Source organism: Panthera onca, chromosome D3 (assembly GCF_046562875.1).
Source record: "Panthera onca isolate mPanOnc1 chromosome D3, mPanOnc1 haplotype 2, whole genome shotgun sequence".
Lineage (NCBI taxonomy): Eukaryota > Metazoa > Chordata > Mammalia > Carnivora > Felidae > Panthera > Panthera onca.
The window spans coordinates 13,605,973-13,630,822 of NC_138350.1; the positions used below are offsets into that span (position 1 = coordinate 13,605,973).

General features: G+C 37.2%; 1 protein-coding gene across 3 annotated transcripts in view; it reads right to left on the reverse strand.

Moving 5' to 3' along the window:
- The window catches only part of TAOK3 (TAO kinase 3), a 185,417-nt gene that overhangs the window by 95,856 nt on the left and 64,711 nt on the right, over positions 1-24,850 (reverse strand). For all 3 annotated transcript variants that reach the window (XM_078435737.2, XM_078435739.2, XM_078435738.2), the window contains exon 2: positions 3,658-3,760. The gene's annotated coding sequence lies outside the window, so the exon portion shown is untranslated. The remainder of the gene's footprint in view (positions 1-3,657; positions 3,761-24,850) is intronic.

Genomic DNA, 24,850 nt, shown 5'->3' on the forward strand with positions numbered 1-24,850 from the left:
GTGTTAGGCTCTGCCCTGGCAGTGTGGAGCCTGTGTAGGATTCTCTTTCTCTCACCCTCTCTCTCTGCCCCTCTCCCACTTGTGCTGTCTCTGTCTCTCTCACAATAAATAAAAAAACTTAAATTTTTTTTTCATGGGAAAAAGATTAAAATAGACACTTCACCAAGGAAGATATATGGATGGCAACTAAACAAAACAAAAGATGCTTAATATCACTATTCATTAGGGAGATACAAATTAAAACCTGAGGTTCTACTACATGCCTATTAGAATGGCTAACATGAAAAAGAATGGGCATACCAGGTGTTGGCAAGGGTGTCAAATACCTTTTTCACATACTGCTTGAGAGAATGTCAAAATGATAGAGTTTGGAAAAGTTTGGCAGCTTCTTAAAAAGCTAAACCTATATCTACCATATGATGTAGCCATTCCACTCCTCGGTATTTACCCAAGAAAAATGAAAGCATATGACCATACAAAGCCAGGTACACAAATGTTCATGGCAGCTCTATTTTTAATAGCCCCCAAATGCCCATCAACAAAGGAACAGATAAACAATTTGTGGTACATGCAGATAATAGAATGCATCACAGTGAGAAAATGAACTCCTGGCACATGCTACAATGTGAATGAAACTCAAAATAATTACATTGAGTGAAAAGAAGACAGCCCCCCCCCCCCGCCAAAAAAGGAGTACATACTTTATGATTTCATGTCTATAAAATTCTGGAAAATGCAAACTAATCTAAAGTAACAGAAAGCACATCAGTGGTTTCTTGGGGATAGGGTTGAATGAGAAGATGTAGGATGGAGGGATTAAAAAGGGGTATTAAGAAGCCTTTGGGAATGGTGGATAGATTTACTATCTTCACAGATACATATTTTGGTAAAAGATATTATATTCATTAAATATGTTCAGATTATTGTATGTCACTTATACATCAGTAAGGTTGTTTCAGAATGATTCAATAAACAAAACTGAAAGGCAAATGAAGTAGAAATAATTCTTGCAAAATATATGCTGGTTAAAAGTTATTCTTAATATCAGACAGGTGACTATATAAATTGATGAAAGATATTGAAGATGATGCAAACAAATGGAAAGAGATTCCATATTAATGAAATGGAAGAACCATATTATTAAAATATCCACACTACTCAAAGAAATCTATACATTTAATGCAATCCCTATCAAAATACCAACAACATTTTTCACAGAACTAGAACAAATAATACTAACATTTGTATTTGTATTTGTATTTTTTGACAAAAAAGACCCCGAATAGCCAAAGCAATCTTGAGAAAGAAGAACAAAGCTGGAGTTATCACAATCTCAGATTTCAAGATACACTGCAAAGCTGTAGTAGTCAAAACAGAATTGTACTGACACAAAAAAAGACAAGATCAATAAAACAGGAGAAAGCACCCAGGAATAAACCCACGCTTACACAGCCAATTAATCTACTACAAAGGAGGCGACATTATACGATGGGAAAAAGACAGTCTCTTCAACAAATGGTGCTGGGAAAACTGGACAGCTACATGCAAAAGAATGAAACTATACCACTTTCTTACACCATACACAGAAATAAAATCAAAATGGATGAAAGACCTAAATGTGAGGCCCCAAACCATTAAACTCCTAGAAGAAAACATACAGGCAATATTTCCTTTGACATTGGCCATAAAAACATTTTTCTAGATAGGTCTTCTCAGGCAAGAGAAAAAAAAAAAAAAGCAAAATTAAACTATTGGGACTACACCAAAATAAAAAGCTTTTGCACAGAGAAGGAAACCATCAACAAAATGACAAGGCAGTCTATTGAATGGGTAAAGATATTTGTGAATGATATACCTGATAAGGAGTTAATATCCAAAATATATAAAGAACTTACAGGACTCAACACCCAAAAAACTCAAATAGCCCAAGTAAAAAATGAGCAGAGAACCTGAAAAGACATTTTTCCAAAGAAGATATCCAGATGGCCAACAGATACATGAAAAGATGCTCAATATCTCTCATCACCAGGGAAATGCAAATCAAAACCACAATGAAATATCACCTTATACCTGTCAGAATGGCTAAAATCAAAACACAAGAAATAACAAGTATTGGTGAGGATGTGGATAAAAAGAAACACTCATGCACTGTTGGTGGGAATGCAAATTGGGGCAGTCACTGTGGAAAACAGTATAGAGATTCCTCAAGAAACTGAAATAGAATAACTATATGCTCCAGTAATGTCATTACTGGGTATTTACCCACTGAAAATAAAAAACTAATTCAATAAAATATATGCACGCCTATGTTTATTGAACCATTACCTACAATAGTCAAGATTCGGAAGCAACTAAAGTGTCCATAGATGAATGGATAAAGATGTGATGTGTACACACACACACACACACACACACACACACACACACAGAGGAATGTTACTCAGCTGTAAAAGTAAGAATGAGATCTTGCCATTCGCAACAACATGGATGGACCTAGTGGGTATAATGCAAAATGAAATAAGTCAGAGAAAGACAAATACCATACAATTTCACTCATATGTGGAATTTAAGAAACAAATGAAGAAAGGAAAAAAGAGACAAACAAACAAAACATTCTTAAATACAAAGAACAAACTGGTGGTTGTTGCTATAGGGGAGACGGGTGAGTGGAGGGGTTAAATAGATAAACACGGGATTAAGAGCACACTTATCTTGATGCATACTTAGTAATGTATTGAATCATTATACTGTACATACCTGAAACTAATATAACACTGTATGTTAATTATACTTCAATGAAAACATATATATAAGTAAGCACAAACATATATGTACATCCACCCACATAGTCCAAGGACGCAGATAGGAAATTTAAAAAATAATTAGCAGTGGCTACTAACGATATGAAATACACATAGTTTCACTAGTAATCAAAGAAGCAAAAACTAAAATAATCAGACAACTAATTTCATCTACTAAACTGACAAAGTAATAGAGAAAAGATACAGTTTTGGGTGAGGGTATAAGGAAACAGTCATTTTTACACATTGCCAGAAGAACAGAATGGGTACATTCTTGGACCAAGTAATATCCTTCTAGGAACTTATATAAGGCAATGTCCTTTTTGTTTTGTTCTAGCAAAAGAGGCAGGATGTAAGCAGGTAGAGGGATTTCCAAGTTTCGATTTCCGTACAGGCTTGTTTTATCTGAAGTGGGTGTAGGGATTTCAGGTAATTTTAAATTTTCTTCTTTCTGCTTATCTGTATTTTCTAAATTTTCTGCAAAGCCTATTACTTCTGTAATTACAGTAAAAGTGATATGAAAAATCTTATGTTACTTCAAAGTCTAATCATAAAGCTCTACAACAAAAAAGGCAGTATATATTTCCAGAAGATAATTTGATAACGGGAACCAAGAAAATTTAGGTAAGCATACTTCTTTTAAACAAATATTTCTCCAAATTGTAAGCTATAACTGAGAATGATGAAAATCTGTAAAAAAACTAATTTGAAAGTAAAAAAATTTTATTCCAATTCAATATTTTTACTTTCCCATTTTTGTTAAAAATATAATAAATATTAACTATCGACAAACCAGAAGACATAATCTCTTCCCGTTTTATAGAAGAAAGCTGTATCATGGATCTATGGATAATACCTTTTTGTGAATGGCACAAAATATACCGTATTGCTCAGATTCATCTTAGCAGCAAACCCTTTGTCCTCCTTTAAAACTTCAGTCTTTTGCATTTATGATGCACCTATGGAAAAAGAAGAATAAAACACATAAGTGTAGAAGCAAAATTAAAGAGGCAACAATTGATCATATGGTAGTTTTAAGTATTTGCAAATGTAATATTATGAAGTTAAAACTTTTATCTTCATCTGTTTGTGATTATAAATGCAAAAGTAAGATTTTTCACATCAAAGGCTTAGGCTACACTTTCACAAGCAATCCCAGGGAAATAAAAGTGTCCTTAGATTTCAGAATCTATATTGAGACTTCCATTAGTTTGAGTCCAGGGAAACTCAATAGAGGCCACCAGTAGACAGGGACTAATCTGACAGCATGTGGTGATGCTACTGATTGTCAGTAAGGCTTATATTCTAAATTGCTTTTTCAGTAGCCATGATGATTTACATTGACTCATCTATCTTCCCGTTCTTTGGCTCTCCTATAGCCGATCTTCTGCATTTGGGGGGTAATGATTATTCTTTATTTTCTATTAAAAAACTACATGCCCAATGTAGAAAATCTGGGAAAAATATACTATTATGAAGAAAAGCCCATAATCCTACCCAGGACAAAGTCCATTAACAATTTGGCATACTTTTCTCCATGCTTATGTTTATTTCTTCATGCTCATATTTATTTTATTATATATAGCTGAGATCATTTATACATATAATTCCATAGTCTATCTTTTATTTATTTATTTTTAATGTTTATATTTTGAGAGAGAGACAGACACACAGAGTACAAGCAGGGGAGGGGCAGAGAGAGAGAGGGGGACACAGAATCCGAAGTAGGGTCCAGGCTCTGAGCTGTCAGCACAGAGCTCAATGTGGGGCTCAAACTCACGGAGAATGAGATCATGACTTGAGCCAAAGTTGGATGCATAACCAACTGAGCCATCCAGGCGCCCCCAACAGTCTACCTCTTTTATCTAATTCTGCATTATAAACATTTTGCCATTTTGTCACTGTTCAGAAAGATCACTTTAATGACTGCTCAGAGTGTATCTCCTTATTCATTCACAACTCTTTCTCCACAGTTGGAAGCCAAGACTGTATTCAACTCTTTGTTGAACTATTAAATATTACTGTGTTTTGAAGATATTTAAGTGTATTATTCATCTATATTTTAGGGCTTTCTTTGGAATGGGTTCCTAGAACTAGAGTTATTTGGTCAAAGAATGTAAAAATTTAAAACATATAACATGTATAATGAAATAATTTTTAGGTAAGCGGACTGGCTTTGGAGATGAAGGCCTTATAGAGGGGAAAAAAATAGGAAAAAAGGTATTGACCTCCATTTTCACATTTTTCCTGTTCAGGATATCCCAATCTCCTCTCATGTCTATATTTACAAACTAAACTTTCTCATTATTTTTATTATTCCCTCTGATTCTATAGCTGTGGAATGTTTTAGGTTAAGTGGTAGGTAAAACTTGCCTGAGTTCTGTATCACATTTTACCTAACCATCAAACCAATCAATCACTGCCATGTCTGCATATCTACCTGCTAATATAGCCTGACTATAGCTTCAATAAGCTAAAATATTCATTAAGATATTAAATGAACACCAGTTGCAAGATTTCATTCTTTTTAATTTTTTAAATATTTTAATTTATTTTTTGAGACAGATCATGAGCAGGGGCGGGGGGGGGGGGGGAGGGGCAGAGAGAGAGGGAGACACAGAATCCGAAGCAGGCTCCAGGCTCCGAGCTGTCAGCACAGAGCCTGATGCGGGGCTCGGGCTCGAACTCACGGAGTGTGAGACATGACCTGAGCTGAAGCCAGACGCTTAACCGACTGAGCCACCCAGGCGCCCCACCAGTTGCAAGATTTCTAAGTAAGTAATTTAAAATAAGGCATTTACTAACATCCTCATGTCCTAATTTCAGATGCAGGAGGAACTGTTCACTGGCATTTGGACATGCAATCGACACACATGGTTAGTATTTTTTTTTCCCTCTAAATACTCCTTCATTCTTACATAGTTTTCTCAAAATGTGTTCTTTATCTTCAGTTGCATAGCTCTATAAATATAATAAACTCTATGACTTCTAGAAATGAAACTTTCTTATTTTTTTTTCCCCCTGCTGGAAGACTGCATACGCTGTTGAGCCTGAAAACTATACTCAAGTTTGTCCATTACACCTAAGGGATGTTTCTCAGCTTTCTTCCATTTCACAAGCTCCCTTCTTTATAAATATCTCTTGAATTCCATAAAACTGTCTTGTTTTTCCAAATTATTCCTCCTATAGTTTCTCTTCTTTTCTCTGATCTCTAAATGAATGTTCCTCCAAGTATTCGCCCGAAGCTCCTGTGTGTGACTGCAAGCTGCTATCCTAATTTCTGTGCATTCAATGGGTCCCTGTAACTCTATGGCATCAGACTGTGCCAACCTCCTTTCCCAGCCCCATGCCCATATTTTCAAGTATGTTTTTGGTTTCTCCCCTCACATACACTTCAGGTTAACTTTGACCCTTCCCTATTCCCTGTCTCAGTTAATTTATAATTCTGCTTCAAATATTTCTTTTAATCTGTTCTTCACTTTCCATTTCTGTTATCTCTTTCCTCTGCCTCTTCTTGGTGAGATTCTATTCTATCTTTTCTGGAATTCATCTTAAAAACATTATTATCATAATCATCTTCCTGAAGCAAAGTTCAGATAATATCACATCTCTGCTCAAAATCTTTCAATGTCTCCCTACGGCCTACAGTATAAAGAATAACTTTACCTAACTAAGATTCAAAGCTGGCCTCATTTTGTAGCAATGTGGATGGAACTGGAGAGTGTTATGCTAAGTGAAATAAGTCATACAGAGAAAGACAGATACCATATGTTTTCACTCTTATGTGGATACTGAGAAACTTAACAGAAGACCATGGGGGAGGGGAAGGAAAAAAAAAAAGGTGGAGATGGAGGGAGCCAAACCATAAGAGACTCTTAAAAACTGAGAATAAACTGAGGATTGATGGGGGGTGGGAGGGAGGGGAGGATGGGTGATGGGCATTGAGGAGGGCACCTGTTGGGATGAGCACTGGGTGTTGTATGGAAACCAATTTGACAATAAATTCCATATAAATAAAAAAACAAAAACAAAAACAAAAAACAAAACAAAGCTGGCCTCAAACCACTTTTCTAACCAAAATTCTTCAACTCCATAATCAGGAAAAAATGAATTACTATTCAGTTACATTTTCAGACCTTTGTCTTTGCTTATGCTATTCCCTCTAACTAGAATATCCAAACTCCAAAACCACTTTCACAGCCCAGCTGAACATCACCCCTGGTATAAGACCTATTATTTTCTCCCTTTGCTTTGGTTTTAAATATATATATATTATTTATATATAAAAAATATATAAATATATATTATATAATATATATATTATATTTATATTATTTATATTTATATTATATATAATATATATTATACTTATATTATATATATTATATATATTATATTTATATTATATATTTATACATATAAATATTTAAATATACACATAATAAGTATATATATAGTGTGTATATATATATGTATATATACATGTATATATACATATATATATATACATATACTCTAACTGGATGGCAAGTGCTTCTTCACAGGTGGATACGTGTCTAAATCTGTTTTGATTAATCATTGTATCCCATGACATCTTTTAAAAAAGTGGGTTTTTTTAAAGATATAATTCACATAAAGATATGCAATTCAACCATTTAAAGTGTATAATTCAATGTTGTTGTTTTTTAGCACATTCACAGGTATGTGCAATCATCACCATGGTCAATTTTAGAATACTTTCATCACCACATAAAGAAGTCCCATATCCATTAGCTATTACCCTCCCACCCTTCCATTCCTGAGCAACCACTAGTCTACTTTCAGTCTCTATAGATTTCCCTGTTCTGGACATTTCCTTTGAATCATCTTTTGTGACTGACTTCTTTCACTTGGCATGCTGTTTTGAAGGTTTATCCATGTTGTAGCATGAATCAGTATTTAATTTCTTTTATTGCTGAATAAAACTCCATTATATATATAAATATACCACATTTTGTTTATCCACTTATAAGTGGATGGACATTTCAGGTTGTTTCTACATTTTGGCTACCATGAATAATGCTGTTATAATCACTTGCGTACAATTTTTTGTGTGGACATACATTTTCATTTGTCCTGATTATATACCCAAGGGTCGAATTGCTGGGCCCTGTGACATCTTTACAGAGCAAGTACTCTACAAAAATCTGCTGATATCTCTTTCCCTTTCCCATCCCAATCTTACTCTAAAAATGATCTTTAAATTCATCCTTCCCTCCAAACATGAACAAGGACATTTTTCCTTCCAAGAGGATGGCATTTTAAGAATTAACTGAAGATGAAATGCTAGGCATGGAATTATTGTCTCCCCCTTCCTTGACCTCTTGCAACCTCAGGTACTGCATTTATAGTGAGAACTGAGAACTGTGCCAAGAATGCAGTATTTCTGGTCTTAGGCCCTTGGGCCAACAGAACCATCCAGCTTGCTGAGAGTAGATGATTTCATCAGAGATGCGCAGCTGAAATGATTTTCTTCACTCTTTAAGAAATGGAAATCTTTCAACAATGGCAATCAAATAAATTATTTTTCTACAGACACTCTAACTTAATGTAAGTAAGAACACTTGATAGAGAGTAGAAATAGAATTATTTTTCAGAAGTTCCCTTTTCCCAGAAACTTTCAAGAAAGATAATTCTCGGAAGGTCTTAGTTGACTTTCAACATTGTAATCACACTACATGAACAATAAACCTGAAACCAACTAGTTTGAACAACAACAAAAAACTACAATATTTCAGCATTAGGGAGTAAGAATCGGAATGTTTCATATTGGAAAGATTTTAAAGATCAGACCCTTCAACTTTTTTTTTTTTTTAAACCAAATCTCAGACAAGTGTCAAATCACACCTATGCAGTAGTGTGACCCAGAATTAAAACCCAGGTCTTCTGATTCCCCATTCCAGAAAACTTCCTTCTAAATCAAGCTGCCCAAGGCAGACTTCAAAACACCAAAAAGTTTTCCGATTTTGCTATATAGTGGAGGGTAATTAAACATAAAATTGGACTTCTGTGTTATTATTTCTCCAAAAGACCTCATAACACTTGAGTATGCAGTGGTGGATTTAGTTCTTATATAGACTGAAGCATAAACAAATTTAGGGATCTATTTAAGAAAACATTTTGCAAAACAGGGGTGCACGGATGGCTCAGTCAGTTAAGCATTAGACTCTTGATCTCAGCTCAGGTCTTGATCTCAGGGTTGTGAGTTCAAGCCTCGCATTGGGCTCCACACTGGGCATGAAGCCTACTTTTGAAAAAAAAAAAAAAAAAAAAAAAAAAAGAAGAAAAAGAAAAAAAACATTTTACGAAATTCCCATACAGAAATAGATATTAGGGCCTTAGAAGGGGCTGGTGCATACGAAGCGCTCTGAAACTTAAGCCTCACTATAAATTAGCCTATGTAAATTCTTTAAAAAAAAAAAAAAGTTCATTTATTTGAGAGAGTGCGAGCATATGAGTGGGTGGGAGGGGGGGTACGTGGCAGAGAGAGAGGGAGAGGGAATCCCAAGCAGGCTTCATGCTGTCAGCACAGAGCCCAACATGGGGCTCGACCTCACCAGCCATGATACCATAACCTGAGCCAAAACCAAGAGTTGGACGCTTACCTGACTGAGGTGGTTTACAAAGGTGCCACCCAGACACCCCAGCCAGCCTGTGTAAAATCCTATTATTTCATTCATTATCTTGCTCCCAGAGGGAGACAGAGGCAGGTAAAATCTTCATTTTACAGCAATGAAAAATGAAGTACAATTAGGTGATGGGATGTTTTCAAAGTCAAGACTAGACCAGTTTTTCTCCCTTTTTTATACTACAACTATCTTTATAGACTTGAAGAAAATTGTTTTTAAAGAAAGAAACAGAAAACTGTTTTTGGTTAGTTGCTGCTACTGTCTGCCACTAATATTTACTTGTTATTCTGAAGTAAGAAACCTTTTTTATGATACTTTTACTTTGAAAATAAAACTAGATGCTAAAAAAAAAAAAAAAAAAAACTAGATGCTAGTTGCTTTTCATGCCATTGTGATCATATATCATAACTGGAAAGGGACTTTAAAGTCATCTAATTTCTACTTAGCAAATAATGCAGAAGTGGCTGGAGTTTATTATCATAACAATGATAAATTTTAGTCTACTCTTGGGTCAAATGATATTAAATATTGTAAAGAAGCCTCTTCCAAGTCACCCTTTAAGAGCTTATGTGTGCTAAAAAGTAATTATATCAATTATTTTGGTTTCTTAATAGATATTATTTTCTCCTTCTGTAAAAAAAGATGTTTAGATTGAGAGAGGAAAGGAGAAGCTCCTTTGGATTTCTTAAATTTATTGAAATTATTGTTCTGATACTTTGATACAAGGCTGGCAACTTGAAATCAAGGATGTATCAATTTGGGGGAAAATGGTACTTAACAGGAGTCAAGACCAGTACAAAAATGGTGCTGATATGTCTCCACAAATCCCAAACTATTCTAAATTTTTTTTTAATGTTTATTTATTTTTGACAGAAAAGAGACAGAATGCGAGTGGGTTAGGGGCAGAGAGAGAGGGAGACACAGAAGCAGAAGCAGGCTCCAGGCTCTGAGCTGTCAGCACAGAGCCCGACGTGGGGCTCAAACTCACGAGCTGTGAGATCATGACCTGAGCCGAAGTCGGATGCTCAACCAACTGAGCCACCCAGGTGTCCCCCAAACTATTCTAAAAGATTTGACTAGGCTTGAAGTTTTCACTTTGCCCTATAGATCTTAACCATATGTATGGCTTTACATCATTGTAATGCATAATGATAATTTACTCTTTCAAAGAGTTTCTTAAACTTGGTGGATATTCAAGTCCTTTAAAAAAGTTCTTACAGATCTCTAACATCTTCTTAGTTTTAGTCATCCACTTCATTTATTTATTCATCTATTCATTCATTCAGCGAATATTTATTAAGGACCTAACACATGTCCTGTACTGAACAAGGCTTTAGGTTCTTCTCTCTACTCAGAGAGCTTATACTCTAGTGGAGAGAGACACATGAATATTGATACTTCAAGTAGTAATAAATATTATAAAGAAAAAATAAAGCCAAGGTCAGTGGTCAGGGTAGATCTCTCAGATAACTTAAAAGCTGATGGAGGCCTAAAGGCTAAAGGAAGTGAAGTAAAAGCCATAAAGATACGTGGCAAAAAGGGCAATCCAGGCAGAGGGTCTAGCAAGACTGCTTGGTGTATTCCAAGAAAAGTCAGGCTGGTGTGGCTAGAACAGAGTGAGCCATGGGGAGTGTGACAGGGGAGGAGACAAGGTCTTCATAACATGATTAAGACTTTGGATTTTATCAAAGGACCACTCTGACTACTGCGTGGAAAGCAGATTATATGGGAGCGTGGTTAAAAACAGGGAGCCCTGGAAAAATCATTACAAAGTCCAAGCAAGAAATGGTGGTAGTTGGTACCAAGGTGGAGGAGATGGTGGTGGAGGTAGTGAGAAGTGGCTTAATTCTGGAATAACTTCTGGAATAGACAATGGGCTTTGGTGCTTTAGCTGAGTAAGAAAGAGGAGAGAAAGAAAGGAAGAGAGACTTGAAAGTTTGTGTGGCCTGAGCTACTGAAACTACCCATTTACAAAACTGTAATAAACTTCTTACAGCTTTTGTACAACTTCTAAAACAAGTTTACAAACATTCCACAAATCAAAGTTAACAACACTGATTTAATATAATAGATGTTATTATTTTGTTGCTACAGTAGCCCCCCAAACAAATACGGTCTTATGTTTATTCACCATGTGATGGCTTAATTCTCCCACCACTTGTCTCTACCTGTACTCCTGGGGAAAATTCATTTACACAGCTTGACTTTACATCATCTGGTCTTCCCAAGTCAAGAATCCAACATCTATGCATTAATTCCATTTCCATACTTTTCTTATTACTCTGAGACAGAGTAGTACCACTTGGCACTGGGGCTATGGCAAACACAAACTCACATCCAGAAATAATAGCAAATCATAGAAGTTTGGCAATAAGGTGGCTATCTACATGCTCCACTATGCATTTTTTAAAGGAGATAATCATCAAAATGAAAACATAACAAAAAAAATCTCACAGAGAATTTTTAGAGCTATTTTCAAGTCTTCCAATTCCCAGGAGTCAATGGATCTACTTGAAAACACTTTACAATGGAGTCATATCTTACCCAAGGTGGTTGAGTTCAAAGGTGGACATTTAAGGCCAAAACTGCATATAGTGCAAATTATCCTTGAAAATGCCAGTATACAGTTGGTCTTTGAACAACTCAGGGGTTAGGGGTTCTGACCTCCCGATGCTGCCAAAAATCTGTGTATAGCTTTTGACTGCCCCCAAACTTAACTATTAATAGCTTACTGTTGAGTAGAAGCTTTACTGATAACAAAACAGTTGATTTCGTGTATGTACTATATACTGTATTCTTTTGATAAAGCTAGAGGAAAGAAAATGTCATTAATCATAAGGAAGTGAAAATACACTTATAGTATTCTACTGTTTTGCTTTTTTATTTACGTAGTCTGAGAGAGAGACAGAGACAGAGAGAGAGAGAGAGAGAGAACACACGCATGTGAGGGGCAGAGAGAAGGAGAGATAGAAGCCCAAGCAGGTTCCATGTCATCAGCGCAGAGCCTGATGCAGGGATTGAACTCATGAACCATGAGATCATGACCTGAGCCAAGATCAAGAGACAGATGCTCAACGAATCGCACCACCCAGGTGCCCCTCTGCTGCTTTTAATTAATTAATTAATTAATTTTTAATTTTTTAAATGTTTTTATTTATTTTTGAAGGAGAGACAGACAGAACATGAGTGGGGGAGGAGCAGAGAGAGAGGGAGACACAGAATTCGAAGCAGGCTCCAGGCTCTAAGCTGTCAGCACAGAGCCTGATGTGGGGCTCGAACCCACAAACTGTGAGATCATGACCTGAGCCGAAGCCGGATGGTCAACCAACTGAGCCACCCAGGCGCCCCTCTACTGTTTTTTATTTCAAAAATCTGCAGATAAGTGGAGCCATGCAGTTCAAACGTATGCTGTTCAAGGGCCAACTATATATGGTTTTGTTTATAAAATCCTTTAAATTAATGCTTGTGCACAGGTAAGTGTGGGAGTCATTGAACTAGTCTAAAGGAGAACAAGAAAAGTTTATAAAAATAAATCTTTAGAAAAAAATTCTTTGTTTTCAAATTTTTAAAAAATTTTTGATTTTTAATTTACTTCAATTCCAGTATAGTTAACATACAGTGTTATATTAGTTCCAGTATAAAAATAATTCTTAGGAAGTCTAGTGAAGCCTACGGATACCTTCTCAGAACAATGTTTTAAATGAAAAAAAATTAGCCACTTAGAATTACAAAGGAAACCAGTTATATTGAAATAATCTTATCAAAATATTTTTAAAAATTGTGATTTAGTAATATGTATGCTTTTTTATTAATTCATTTAGTAGGTTGTCTAATAACTGTAACAATTTCAAAAAGCAATATCAACATAAATAATATTTTGAGATTTCTGTAACTGTAATATGTTTTAAAATACCTACTGGTGGCTGATGACAAAGTCCCAGATGTTGTTAATACTTGTGTGGTTTGTTGCTAACATTAATAAATTAGAGGTTAGGGGCGCCTGGGATGGCTCCGTCGGTTAAGCGTCTGACTTCAGCTCAGGTCATGATCTCCGTGGTCCGTGAGTTCAAGCCCCGTGTTGGGCTCTGTTGCTGACAGCTCAGAGCCTGGAGCCTGCTTCAGATTCTGTGTATCTCTCTCTGTGCCCCTCTCCCTACTCACGCCCTGTCTCTCTCTCTCTCAAAAACAAATAAATGTTAAAAAAAAATTAGAGGTTAGTAAAAACAAAACTGAATGTTTTCTAACACATTCCTCGAGCTACAGAAATCTGGGTATTCAAACCATTCTCTCTTCAAAAGAAAACCAGTATAAATGGGTACTGCTGAGGAATTCTAAAGAGTTCCTGACTATCTACAGAGTTTAATCCATTCTGTTTCCTATCAAGCTTCCATAACTTCTATTAGTAGAAATTAACAGAATGTTGTGAGTATTAAATAACATATGCTGAGCACATAGTGGATGCAGGAAAAAGATTTGCTAGACGTGAACATAATTCTAACTTGATCACATTTGTATCACATGCATTGTTATTTGAAAAGTTGTGGAGAGGAACCTGGCATTTCCCCCTGCAGTTCCACTAAATAGCCCTCACTCCTATACCTTTTGGCATTAGTAGTCCCATTTCTATAGAATTACTTCATTATGTTTTAGGAGTTGAAATGCATGTATGATGCTACACCACTAGAAGTCTCTATCAGGGCTTTTGGTTGCAAATGACAGAAACCGACTCTAGTCAACTTAGGCCAGATATTTGTTTATAGATGTGATATTTTGATTTGTAATAAGATGTGTGCGTGTATCATATTATATATTATATTATATTATATTATATTATATTATATTATATTATATTAGGTCTTCATCTGGCATAGAATCCCTAAAACCCTTAGAATTTCCTAAGTGACAAGAGCAATAAAGGTAGAAAGCCTGTTGTTATTCATAAGAAGCCCCTTTCAACCACACCTGAGTTTCTGTTAATGAAGCGACTTTTGGAAAGCCCCTATGGATGGGAAGTAGTTGTCAGGGCAACCAACCCTGATTAGAAGGTGGGAAATTTTCAGCCACATCTCCTGACCTCAGGGAGGAGGGCGGGGCTGGAGATAAAGAATTCAGTCACCAATGACATAGGATTTAATCAATCATGCTTATGGAATAAGGTCTGCATAAAACTCCCAAAAGGGAGTCTGGAGAGCTGCCAGGTTGGTGAATGCATCCACATCCGGGAGAGTGGCACGCCCCAGTTCCATGGGGACAGAAGTTCCTGCACAGGGGATCCTTCCAGACCTCACCCTATGGGCCTCTTCATCTGGCTATTTGTATCCTTTATAATATTCTTTACAACAAACTAGTAAATATAAGTGGATGTTTCTGTGAGTTCTGTGAGCCAATTGGCCAATTAATTGAACCTGAGGAGGGGGTTGTGGGAAGCTCCAATATGTAGCTGGTCAGTCAGAAGCAGTGGCAACAACTCAGACTTGCAGCAGGCATCTTAAGTGGGGGGAAGGGGGGCAGTCTGGTAGGATTGAGCTCTTGACCTGCGGGATCTGACGCTGTCTCCAGGTAGAGAGTGTCAGAATTGAGTTAATTGTTTGGTGGTTTTGGAAAACACACATCAGAATAGGCTATCTCAGGATGAACCAGAAAGCTCAGAAAATGGGCAGGCCCCTAAAAGGGCAAATGCATATTCAAGATCATGCCACAGTAAATGTCTGAGATGCTACTGCTACTTTGCTTTACTATACTCTTGACTCCTTTGCAACTGCCACAAACCATACCTATCTATTGTGCCCCGAGCTCTCAAGATTCAGGGTCCTGGGTTGGGGCATCTGATTGACCGAGGTCACATGTCCATATGCCAGCTGCCAGGCAACTGGGAAAGAAATATCTACCTGTACTTCTTCCATATCCATAGCAGAAGGACTAACATTGCCTCCTTTTTTTTTTTTTTTTTTTTTTTTTTTTTTTAATTTTTTTTTCAACGTTTTTTTATTTATTTTTGGGACAGAGAGAGACAGAGCATGAACGGGGGAGGGGCAGAGAGAGAGGGAGACACAGAATCGGAATCAGGCTCCAGGCTCTGAGCCATCAGCCCAGAGCCTGATGCGGGGCTCGAACTCACGGACCGCGAGATCGTGACCTGGCTGAAGTCGGACGCTTAACCGACTGCGCCACCCAGGCGCCCCTGCCTCCTTTCTATAAAAAAAGTCTTTAAAAAAATTTTTTTTTGAGAGACAGAGAGACAGTGCATACACTCACGCAGGGGAGGGAGACACAGAATCTGAAGTAGGCTCCAGGCTCCAAGAGGTCAGCACAGAGTTGTGAGATCATGACCTGAGCTGAAGTAGGACACTTAACCAACTGAGCCACACAGGCGCCCCACCTCCTTTCTATTCAAAACAGGATAATGTTCAAGCAATGGGCAACCCACCCTATAAGCATCTACTCATTAATGATCAAAAGCCAAATCACAACTCAGAAGTGACAAACTTGGATTTGCAGCATTCCAGTATTTAATTCTGTCTCCTTAATCAATTTCCTTTAACCTAAGTAAGTTTTATTTATTTAAGTTTTATTTCTTTAAGTTTCTTCTGTATCTACAAAATCTTACTCTTCTCATGAGTTTAATAAGAGGTGTAGTGACCCCAGAGTAGTGCTCAACTAGTCATTCATTCATTTATTCATTCAACATCTACTAGATATTCATTATCCTTAAGACATCATGCTAGGGGTTGAAAAATATGTAACACAGAAACTAATTATCTAGAACCAGTGATTGTTGCAAGTAGTGTGGAGGTTCAAAGGAGGTAAAAAGAACCAACTCTCTAAAGAATGGGGGATAGGGGTGGGCAGGTGATTGATGCGTTCATGGAAGAGTGACATTTGGATTGCTCTGTAAAGAACAGGTAGAATTTTCAGGAAATGCTGTGAGCATATGATGGGAGGTTGTAGCATGTTAGGAAATGGCAAGTAACTTAAGTTCTGCAGATCTGGGGCAAGAATCCTTTAGAAACAAAGGTGGAAGAGTCTTAAATATCATGCAAAGGATTTTAAGCTTTTTTCTGCAATGATGAAAAACCATTATTAGACTCAGTCTTCAAGAATAATACTGTAGTTGTCTGGCAGTAATACACAGGCTGAACTAGGAAGATTTTGTTTAAAAACATTACACACACATCATAGAAAAAATTGGAAGAATATAGACTGAAATGTTAATAGTGGTTATATTTGAGTATTGGGAATATAGGCATTTTCTGTTTTCTTTTTACTTTTCTGTATTTTCTATATTTTCTCCATTGAACGTATGTTATTTTGTAATGAAACATTAAGTAAAAAATATTTTTAAAAGGTTGAATTGGAATAGAAGGAGACTAGATCAGGAAGGTCAGGTTAGGGCTACCAAACAAGAAAGAATAATAATCTTATCCTAGAATGTTGGCAATGAAATTGAAAGCAGAAGGTAGATACCATGACTCTGGATGCAAGAATAACACAATAATAACATGACTTAGAGTCAGCAATTGACTGGCTGAACAGCCTGGAAAAGACATGGAAATCAAAGTTAGCTCTGAGGCTCTGAGAACAAGTGACCCGAGGAGGCAACTGTTCTGTGAACAAAAATAGGGAACTTAGTAGAAGGGACAAGTTCAATGGTAGAAAGATGAGTGCTTTCTTGCCAAATGGACTTTTAAGTGCTAGACGCACATCCAAGGAGAGATATACAGCAAGCAGTAAGAAATGAAGGTTGGAATTCGGGGGAAATGTTGGAGCTAGACATTCAGATCTGGAACTATTTGTATAAGGTAGATGAGAAACTCAAGAAGGAACTATGGTAACTCAGGTAAAGAATGGAGAGAAAAGAGAAGGCTGAGAATGAAATCTTGGAAAAATATTTTGAAGTTGAAATCTTAGTGAACGTTAGATAAATGCTAAGTCAATATTATATTTCTATAATCAGGCATTCTCTCCATTATACTCAATTTAATCAAAAGGCCCTAAGTCTAACAAAGTGAGATGAACAGTCAAAAAAAAATACTATCAGAAATAAAATTTAGATTTTTGTGTGACTGGCTTTTGCTTCATGTTAATTATATAAAAAAAAGTCCCCTGTCGTTAGAAATGTATTTTTTGAAAAGAAAATATGTGCAGTATAGCAATAAAGTGAACCAACTGATATATTAATTAACATATATGTTTAATTTTTTTTACGATCTTTTTGTAGTCAGAATTTTAGATTTAGAATGTATCTAAGGTGGGCTCAAAGAAGTTAAGTTGCTTTTAACTTTAATATTAATGATTTGGTACTCGTGCCATTATAGTCTAGATTGAATTCCTGATCAGAGAATGGTTATGATGGGGAACAGCATCATGGTATAGTCGAAGAACTCTGCACTGGAAGACAGGAGCTGCAGATCCTAGTCCCATATTGGTCTCTAAATGGCTCTGTGGCACTGATCAAGTTCTTTTAATTTCTCTAAGCCTCACTTTCCCGGTCTTGGGCCTAGTTGAGAATATTTCTAAGTTCTATTCCAACTCTAAAATTGTATGATTTTGGCAGGTTTCTCGATTTAAAATCTTGAATTCAGATTCACACACATAAAAATGCCCTGAGTTCAATATAACTAAAGTTCCCTGCAATCTTCACTTTAATTGTTCCAAAGTCAAATAAAAGAAAAACCCAAGATGTAAACGCTTTTAGTCTCTGCAAATTTTACCTGCCACTGATCACCAAATACATGAAGGCACTGTGAGAGCCCTGTATTTATACCTTTTGACTCCCTGCTACAGGATTACAATGGCAGACATTGGAGATAATAGAACATGCAGAAATAAGAGCTTCGAAAATAAACCTTCTTACAGCTAATGAAGGATTATCTGGCATGCAATTTTTCTAAAATGTCACAGCTATTAAAAAGTCCCTTTTGTGTTTGTTTGGGACTATTTCTCTTCTGTCTTCACTTTACTGCCCTGAAAATAGAAGTTTTCTTGAAGCACAATCAGATTTAGGGACCCCAAAACTTCAAAATTAAACTTCTATTTACTTCTTGGAAAAGGTCTACTTGGCCTCTGCTATGAACTGAATTGTGTCCCTCCCCCCACCCCCAAATTCATATTTTCAAATTCCAACATCTAAAATTGACTGCATATGGAGATAGGGCTTTTGGGAGGTAATTAAGGTTAAATGAAGTCATAAGGGTGGGACCCTAATTCAATGGGACTGGCGGCTTTATAAGAAGAGGAAAAGGGGCGCCTGGGTGGCTCGGTCGGTTGGGCGTCCGACTTCGGCTCAGGTCATGATCTCCCAGACCATGAGTTCGAGCCCCGCGTCGGGCTCTGGGCTGATGGCTCAGAGCCTGGAGCCTGCTTCTGATTCTGTGTCTCCCTCTCTATCTGCCCCTCCCCCGTTCATGTTCTGTCTCTGTCTCAAAAATAAACGTGTAAAAAAAAAAAAAAAAAGAAGAGGAAAAGAGAATGGTCTCAAATCTCTCTCTCTTTCCACCCTACTCCCTGCCCCTCTCTCTCCCTTCCTGTCTCTCTCCCCCTCCCTCCCTTCCTCTCCCTCCCTCTCTCTCTCTCCCTGTTTCACTCCCTTCCTCTCTCCCTTCCTTCCTCCCTTACACTGGCAAGAAGGGAAGTCCATTTGAATATAGCTCCAGAAGGTGGTCATTCTGCAGGCCAGGAAGAGAGATGTCACCAGAAACTTAATCTGTTGGCACCTTGATTGTAGACTTCCTAGACTCCAGAACTGTGGGAAAATTAATTTCTCTTTTTTAAGCTACCCAGTGTGTGGTATTTTGTTATACCAGCCTGAGCAGACTATGAAAGCCTTCTTCTTCTTCTTTTTTTCCCTACATGTTTATTTATTTATTTTTGAGTGACAGGGAGGGAGGGAGGGAGGGAGGGAGAGAGAGAGAGAGAGAGAGGCAGGCAGAGAGAGAGGGAGAGAAAATCCCAAACAGGCTCCATGCTAACAGCACGGAGCCTGATGTGGGGCTCCAGTCTCAATCTCAGGAACCTTGAGATCATGACCTGAGCTGAAATCGAGAGTCCTAAGTTTAGATGACTGAGCCACCCAGGCACCACATACTAACAGAGCATTCTTTAAGAATTTTTGGAGTAAGATTTGGGCAATATTCAAATGGCTACTAAATTAATAGTGAAAATGCATTCTTTTTCAGGTAGCTAGAGAAACTGATCCTTTCATAATCCTTTTCCTTTTAAAAATATATCTTGATAATTCAAAGAACTGGGTAGAAATACTATTCTTTGAACCAGAAGAAAAAGTTCACAATGATTTCATTATAATAGAAACGTAAAAAACACACAAGTCAGTAATTAGAGTATGCATACTTGATTAAGCATAAAATCCTGACCTAAAATCTGTTTCGAAAGAGTCTTTACATTTATTTGATCTTTCAACAATACTGCCTCTGAATATGAACTTTGAATGTGTAAGTTCCACAAGATATAAGTGATTACAAGTACTTTCTTGTTCAAGTATTTAAAGCAACTTCTTCATGATTGAGTCGGACTTGAAATTCAGAAACTGAATGAACTCTGTCAGTTCTCTACATATCACCTGATTTCAAAAACTCTTTAAAGCTGTTTATGAATGGAATCCATCCCCTATACTACTGCCAGCCATTATCAGCCTGAAAGTAAAATCTGACCATGCCACTCTCCAGCTTAAAACCCTTTAATCCCGTCATGTACAGGATATAAAATCCAAGCTCCTTGTAGATAGATGGCAAATGAAATCCTCTGTGATCTGCTTCTTGTCTGTTCTTGCCCCTTGTCCTTAGTAACTGCAGGTCCTCACACGGGGTGCCCCAGCTATTTCTAACTACTTCGTTGGGATATCAAGAAGTTACCCCTTGGTGGCGGCCCTGGGTGGCTCGGTCAGTTAAATGCCCGACTTCGGCTCAGGTCGTGATCTCGCGGTTTGTGGGTTCGAGCCCCATGTCGGGCTCTATGCTGACAGCTTGGAGCCTGGAGCCTGCTTCAGTTTCTGTGTCTCCCTCTCTCTCTCCCCTGCTCGTGCCCGTCTCTCTGTGTCTCTCAAAAATAAACATTAAAAAATTTTTAAAAAAAGGAAAAGAAAAAGTGGTACCTGTTGGCAACCTGTTTCTTCTCCTTTTTCCTAGACAACTAGAAAGCATTTGAGAATCTGCTCAGATAGTACCACTTCAGGGTAACGTTCCTGATTGTCCCCTAAGCTGGGGTGGGTTTTTTTCCACAGAAGGATGTGGTAACCATTTCTCATATACACGGTATAAACACAAGATTTAGATTATCTTAGGTAAATGTCTCCCATTAGGACCATAAACTGCTAAAGGACTGAGATAATATTTATATCATCAGTGTCTAAAATACTGGCTGGTACCATGCAGGTGCTGTTGAATTATATGAATTCATGTATCAAATATATTAAAACATTTTTTTAAGGAATATTATAGCAGATATTTTTGTTAAGCAAGTAACCATCACTACTTAATGTGCTTTTTTTTTTTAAGAGAGAGAAAAAGAGAGCAGGGGAGAGGGGCAGAAGGAGAAAGAGAGAATCTTAAGCAGGCTCCACATGTGGAGCCTGATGTGGGGCTCGATCCTATGATCCTGGGATCATGACTTGAGCCGAAATCAAGAGTTGGATGCTCAACTGACTGAGCCAACCAGGCACCCCCTTAATGTGTTTTTTATTTTTTTTAAGTTTATTTATTTTTGAGAGAGACAGAGAGAGTGTGAGCAGGGGGGAGGGCAGAGAGAGACAGGGAGAGAGGGAGAATCCCAAGTAGGCTCTGGGTGGTCAATGAATGGGGCTCAAACCCACCAAACCGCGAGATCATGACCTGAGCCAAAATCAAGAGCTGGACGTTCAACCGACTGAGCCACCCCATTGCCCCAATATGTTTTTTAAATTATTATCTCTACAGGTTGCTTTACCTAAATGAATCTGACCCTTATTGTGGAAATTTAGTATTTTACTGAACAACATGGTACCCAAATGTTAATAATTTCAGAATTATCAGTACTCTCAACTTACTTGTTCAAAAACCTATCTATTTTAATGGATGTCTTAAAAAAAACTGGCAGTTGATATTATCCCATTTTAACATCTAGAAAACTCTTTGGAGTCCAAGTCTATACATATTCATTTTTAAAAAGTGAAATAACAGCTATATTACATGTTAAAAACTTAATTCTGCTCTGCAATATTTTTTCCTCATGGACAGTCATAATACATGATAGCCATACATTAAGTAGTTTACAATCTAACAGTTAGGCCTGCCTTCAGTCAGCAAGTCCAAATTATCATTTACACTGGTTTATAGGACATCATTCAGTCTTTTATTAGGATTTTAAAATATTCATTCATTGTTGCCTTTATAAATGACCTAATTTTAGGACAAATATAATAGAGAAAATCAACAAGCATTTATTTTAGACTACTATAGGCCCTAAAGATAGAAAAGTTACTTTCATTAGCAGGACCCAGTTTAATGTAATCAACAATATCATCAATATAAATAACATTGATTCAATGCGTAGTATGGGCCAGGCACTGTACATTATCTCATTCAAACCTTAACACAATACTATGAAAGAGGTACTATTATTGATCTCATTTTACAGATAAAAATCTGAGGTCAAACTTCACAGAATTAGTGTATGATAGAGCTGGGATTCAAATCTAGATGGTCTAACCTCTTAAGCCCACTCTCTTAACCACTATGGCAATTTTCAGTTAAATCACTGTATGAGAGATTTCAGAAATTAATGACTTGATAAATTATAAAGGATTCTATCTAGTCTACAATATTCCTGAATGCTAACTGCTTAATTATTTTGATTTGCTTTCCCCATGGCCAAACCAAAAGATCAAGGCCCTCCCATCTAAAAATTTCTTTTGGGGGCACTTGGCTGGCTCAGTTGATCTCTGGGTCATGAGTTCAAGGCCCATGTTGGGTGTAGAGATTACATAAGGAAAAATTTTTTTTTAAACCCAAATCTTTCTTTTCATTTTTTGCCTTAAAGAAAAAGGCAGTATCATCATTGAGAATTTCTGTTCAGTAAAAAGTAGTATGCCAATTAAAGACGAGAGAGGCCTGAGTATCTAAAATCTTCCGAGGTAATCCTGTTCTGAGACTTTCAGAGATGCATTTATACCCTAGAAAGTTAGCATTTAGAACTTGAAGCTCTTGCCTAATTTCCAATGTTGAAAGGATAACTCAGCATTCTTAGTCACTTTTAATTTTGCCTTGCCACTGGCAGGTAGGGCAAAGCATCTGTATACGTTGACAGAATACATGTTAGAGCAGTTTCCTCCTGTTGCGAGCTGCCTGTCTCGCAGAACTGCCTTCAGAAGTATACAAATCTCTAGCTATTCTAGCTCATGTACAAGGCAACACCAAAATTCAATACAAAGTTGCTTTTTAAAAGTAAACATTCCTACAACAACTGACTTTGGATATCTCCAAGTTAACTTTGAGGGGTAGAGAAAGTGTACCAGGAACCCAACTTAATATTTAGAGGACTGTTAGCAATACATAGTAAAGTTTTATCCTTCATCTGTTTTAGATGTAGAAGGCAAGATGAGCCACATAAGCAAATAATGCCACCTATGGTAAGTTCAATCGTCTCCTACATTTTCTGGCCTCCAAACTCACCTATACATCGTCTGAAATGTCCTTTTCCTGAGACAAGGTCCTAATAGTATCACACTGCTATTCAAATACCTTTGATGAAGACACCCAAACTCCATAAAAAAATACCCAAGGCTGCTAAGATATGCTTCCAATCTAAGTTTACCAGTTTCTAGTTATTTCTGAAATGTGCTAGATACTTTCAGTGTCCACACTGCTTGCGCCTTTTGCTTAGCGTGGAGTATCTTTTTGTTTCTTTTCAAGCCAAAATTCTACAGCTTCTTCAAGACCCAGTTAAACTCCACCTCTCTTCCTTACTCTGAGAGCTAAAATTCAAAATTATCACGGCACATTATGTGTACTCTTGTTATAACACATATCATCTACAGCAGGTATTAAATTAACAGTGTTCTGTGAACATACTTGCTTCCTCCACTGGCAAGTAAGTTCTTTGATCTTTTCCTCCATATAGCCATGGTTGTTCTCTTCTGCTCTTTAGCAGCTCTGTGTCATTTTTCAATGTGCGGATGTAAACAGGCTGACCTGAGTTGCAGTTTCAATTTAATTATCTACTAATAATATTTATTTAGTGCCCTGACCATGTGCCAGTCTAAGCACTTGGAGAAACAAAATAAAGCTCCCTAACCTGTTGGTGGAGAGAAATAGACAACTAACAATGAGCATAATGAAGTAAATTAGCAATTAAAAGAATGATAAGTGCTTTGGAAGAAGAAAAATGTAGGGCAGCACAGGATGGGAATCAGGAATGCCAAGGGGATGGCTTTAAGATCTCTGCTCAGACGTGACCATGTCAGAGAGGCCCTCCGGGAGCACCCTTACCAAAGTGTTTTTTCACCCTTTTAGGGACGATTGTCATTATGTTTATATTGTTACTGTTTCTCTCCTGTCTGTCCTGCTCATATGTATATTCTCTCATACATAATAGGCACTCAACAAACATTTGCTAGCATAAAAGGAGATACTCAGATTATATCATTATAGTGAAATCAATCACATGATAAAAAGTGATCTGCTAAATCCTACTAAGAATCCAAAAGAACTAATGTCTTTTCAGATAAAACACACTGTTGAAAGTATAACAAAAATGCAATAACATTTGGGAATGTGGATAACACAATTGGTAATGCCAGGGTATATACCCAAATATAAGGTGCTTTTTGATTTCAACCCGAACTATTTCTCAGAAACAGGAAGTCACTCTGTATTTCAACCCTTCCTTATAAAGTCTCTCAAATTCCAAGGTACTCTCACAATTTCTTTTGAACAGTAAATTATTAATTGGGAAACGCATATTAGTCTGAAATTACTCAATTAATGCTACTTTTACATGCTTACAGAGGTCACTAAAAATAAAATAGAAATTTAGCAACTATTCTTGAGATTTTCAGCCCAAATTGCAAATCCTAGATCAGTAATTCTCAAACCTGGATGGGCATCCATCACCTGGGTATTTTGTTAAAATGCAGATTCTGAGTGTCAGTAGGACTAAGGCCAGAGAACCTATATTTCTTTTTTTTTATACATTTATTTATTTTTGAGAAACAGAGTGAGACAAAGTGTGAGCGGGGGAGGGGCAGAGAGAGGAGACAGAATCTGAGGCAGGCTCCAGGCTCTGACCTGTCAGCACAGAGCCTGATGTGGGGCTCGAACCCACAAACTGTGAGATCATGACCTGAGCTGAAGTTGGACGCTCAACCAACTGAGCCACCCAGGCGCTGACAGC